Here is a 4,202-nt window from a genome sequence, read left to right on the forward strand (position 1 = left end):
AATGCTACTAATGTTGGCAATGTTTTTAATTCAACTTTTAAAGATATAATTGTTTATGTGTTACTAGAATTTTTTTCCTGGCATCTACAGTTTCAAAGACATGACTTATTCTCTGTCTTAAAATGCATACATTTTCACAAGTCTACAGATACAAACAAATGAGTCTGTCAGTGGCCCTTTATATACTTTGAAACATCAGCTACATTAATATCATTAATAAATTAGGTATTGCACACAAATAACTTGTATGTTCCCAAATCTCTCCAGTCTTTGAACAGAAAAAGCAATGATAGTCAAATTTCACTTATTATTGCTTTTCTTTTTTTTTTTAATTTAGAAATGTATTCTGTTTAGTCCACAAGCTTCATATAGCTTTAATTTAAAAAACAAAAACAATGAAAACAAGACACCATTTCAAAAGTCTGGGCCTTTCCAGCCTTCCAAATACAAGAGCTCTGAAAGTTGTATATACCAATTGGAAGAATAAGACAAAAGTATGAATGGAACCATGACATTTCATAAAACCAAGTGTATGTAACTGAAGGATCCTTCCTGGGACTAGTTAACTGCCTTTACAAAAAAACACAACAGAACAGAATGAAATTCCAGTGTTCCAAATCAACTTGTTATACATCAATATTAATGTAGTGTCCTTGTCCTGGCAAACAACATGCTTTCATTTTCTGTCTCATCCTAGAGCTTGAATCCTGATTCGTTTCAGCAGAGACTCCACAGGCAACAGGAAAGATTGTGGCACTAAAATGCTAATTTATACTTTTGTAGTAGTTCAACAGTGGTCTTATTTCTGGGCAACTGCAAACCATACAAGGTTAGATGCATCATAACTTAAATGAGTGCTAAGACTCAAATGAGAAAAAGTAGAGAAAAAAGAGAAAAGAAAATCTCTGGGAATAGCCAGGGGCATTTAAAGAAATCATAAAAATGCCCCTTCTTTAAAAAGGGAACTAGTTTTGGCTTAAAATATTTCACTCTAAATGAATTTATGTCAGCTGTCAATGAAAGAATGTCCCTAATACACCGTGGACACCTTTTGCAATGTAAACCCATGCCCTTTTTTTACATGGTGAACTTCAACCTAGCAATTATTACAACAAATGTTATAGTCTAAAGCTCAATCACATTTTAGCATTTTTGAAATTGTATTGAGTACAAACCAAATAAAATTTACATCATAACAAACATTTCTACCTAAGACTCTGGGGACACTTGAGCCTTCCTCATTGATCTCAGGGCCTTTTCACGGAGGTGCTTTTCTAAGTCATCAAGGTTATCTTCAGCTTCATTTTCAGTCTCCTTCCTGGGCTCTGGCTCCGCTTCTAGTTCTCCCTGTGCTGATGTGGTGGTCGAAGCAGCAACGGCTGCAGGGGTTCCAGTGGCTATGGCAGCTGCAACCATAACCTTTTATTTCTTGTGTTTTTTGTGTTTCTTGTGCTTCTTATTCTTTTTGTGTTTCTTGTCCTTTTTTTTTTCTACCCCCTTCCTGGTCTGAATTCCTCACCAGTGATGGGCTTGGTGTTGGGCTCTTAGCCTTTTTGACTGGTACCACTGGTGACCAATTGGTAGAGGGTGGCTGAGACTGGACAGGAGATGGAGGTGCTGGGGTTTTTTAAGCCACTGGCTCAGGAGACCCTGAGACAGATTGGGAGGATGAGACTCTCCTTATAGACTGAGGGCTTGGTGAGGCAGCTTTTTTTGTCTTTTTGTGTTAATGGAGTTCTAGAGACTCTCCTAATGGGTCTAGTACTTGGAGATGGGGACTGCCTCCTTTGGGATGATGATGATGGTCCTCTTCAAACAAGTGGAAGACTTGAGGAGGTCTGAGGAGCTCGAGGCCATGGTGAGGGTGAACGCTGTGTTTGGTTGTGGTGACCAGGCCTCCCGGGTAGATTGGCTTGGGGAAGACCCTTTTCTATGTTTTGATGACAATGAAGGTGAATGTCTCTTGGTGACTGGGGAACTTCTCTGTTTGGGAGGTGGAGAATGGGAGACCCGACGCTTTGATGGTGGAGTTGGTGATGCTCTTCGTTTAGGAGGGGGTGGGGGAGAAGTCATTCTTCTCTTCGGGGGTGGAGAAGAGAGTATCTCCTCTGTATTGGAAGAGGGTATCTTCTTGGGGAAGGTGAGCACCAACGTGGGGGAGGAAAAGGAGTCCTCTGTCGTGGTGGTGGTGTGGGAGACCTATGCTACCGAGGAGGTGGAGCAGGAGAAGGAGAACGTCGCGTTCCGGTGGGTGGTGGGGAAGGACTTCTCCTTCATCTACCACTTTTAGTCATTGGCGATTGCCATCACTTTCCCATCTGTATCCGAGGGGAAATTTCTTTCTGGTGCTTTCGAGGCAATGGAGAAGCACTGAAGGAAGAGGAGTGTCTCCACCGCCTGTCTACCTCACCATTCTTCACATGGGACCTCTTGTGCTGCTCATCTTCTGAGGAAGAGGAGGAGCCAGCATCAGATGAAGACTGCTGATTCTGTCGTCTGTACTGGCGTCTCTGTTGCACAGAATCTGCTGCAGCCATTTTACCACCTTTAATCTTCTTCTGATTCAGATAACTCTACTTTTCTAGGCTTGGGTGCTGGTGAAGAGGACCCTTTTCTGAGTACCTTTATGTTTTGTCACTTTACCTGAAGTTCTCCCTGGAGAGACAGAAACACGACTACTTTTTCTTGCACATTTTGACTGCTGGGGTGTTGGGGAATGACGTGTTTTTGGTAGAGGAGTTGCTGGAGGTGATGGTCTATGCCTTCGCCTTGGAGGACTTGCTGAAAGAGACAACGTACGTGTTTTTCGAGGGGGGTTGGATGTCCTCTTAAGAGGCTTCTTTGGCAGTGACCGGGAACGAGATGAAGAAGAGGATGAACTACTCCTAGACAAGGATGCTGATGAATGCTGTCGTCTCAATGGAGATCTACTCCTTCTATGCCTTGGTGGAGGAGACATTTGTCTTCATGGAGTTCTTCTTCGAGGAGATGGCCGCCTTCTTAGGCTTGGCCACCTTCTAGGTGAGTATGACCTTGATCTGGATCTATGGCGCCATCTAGGCCGAGTATGAGAAGTAGAGCGAGAACATGTCCGGGATCTTGATTTGGAATGTGACCGAGATCTTGGTCAGAGCTTCTCCTTTTCTTTTTTGGAATTTTTCCCTGGAGAAGGATCTTTAGGCTCTGGTACAGGTTCAGGTTTGGGAACTTTCAGAATGTCATTAGTAGAAGTGGCATCTTGTACTGAAGGTTCTTTTATTTTCGCCAATGGTTCTGGGAGCTCTGGAGTTTTTTCCTTCTTTTCTGGAGCAGGGGAAGGACTCCGGCTCTTGGTTCTGTGATGGGGAGATTGAGAATGACTGCTCTTTCTCTCTCTCGACAGGGGAAGATTGTCTTCTAGGGGAAGGAGATCTGGATTTGCATCTTCGTAGGCTTTGAGACCGCTCCCTTTTTTTCTGCTGCTTTCTTTTTCTTCCGTATCCCTCTTATCTTTGTCTTCATCTTGCTTTTTCATAGATGCCAACTTTTCTTGTTCAATCTGTCTCTGTTTTATTTCTTCTTCAGTTCTAGGAAAGCAGAAGGAATCCCAGCGATGTTTTCTTGTGCACTTAAGAGTAGGGGCCATAGTTCTCCTATAAATTCTCTAGCATTTTTGCCATTCAAAATCCCAGTCAGATTGATTTGTATCATTTTGGAATCTGGATTCTTCACTGCTAGCTGGTTGAATATAAACTCAATCACAACATCATCTTCAAACCCAAGGATTTCTGTTACTCGTTTTGTTATCCAGGGCTTTATAACCTCCAGATTTACTTTGCTCATATACACCTTTTTTTCTAGACATTCTGCAAATTTCAGCTTCTTCAGTAGCTTCTTCTGTTTGTTGCTGAACCAATTATACTGTTCTGTACTTGTTCCACGGAACAACCTCACATCCATCTTGCTGTCTCTCTCAGAGATCACTCCCTATCCCCTGCTTTTCTTTACATCAGTCACTTGGTTCTCTTGACTGAGGAAATATACTTTCAGCTGCTTTTGTTGCTTCACTGGACTCCCCAATCTTTTGTTGGATACTGGGCTACTCAGTTGGGTATTCATATTCTAACAAAATTGGGGCACTGAAAGTGCCACAGTATGCTATAGGAAATCTATCTTTCCTTTTTATTTTATATTCCACTGTGGAACAGAATAATGTGCCATCA

The 4,202-nt window shown here is 42.3% G+C and overlaps 1 pseudogene; it reads right to left on the reverse strand.

The window, feature by feature from the left end:
* Positions 1-1,209: 1,209 nt before the first annotated feature.
* Positions 1,210-3,939, reverse strand: LOC149990768 (serine/arginine repetitive matrix protein 1 pseudogene; annotated as a pseudogene).
* Positions 3,940-4,202: the final 263 nt, after the last annotated feature.

Source organism: Furipterus horrens, unplaced genomic scaffold (genome assembly GCF_987537825.1).
Source record: "Furipterus horrens unplaced genomic scaffold, mFurHor1.1.pri manual_scaffold_17, whole genome shotgun sequence".
NCBI lineage: Eukaryota > Metazoa > Chordata > Mammalia > Chiroptera > Furipteridae > Furipterus > Furipterus horrens.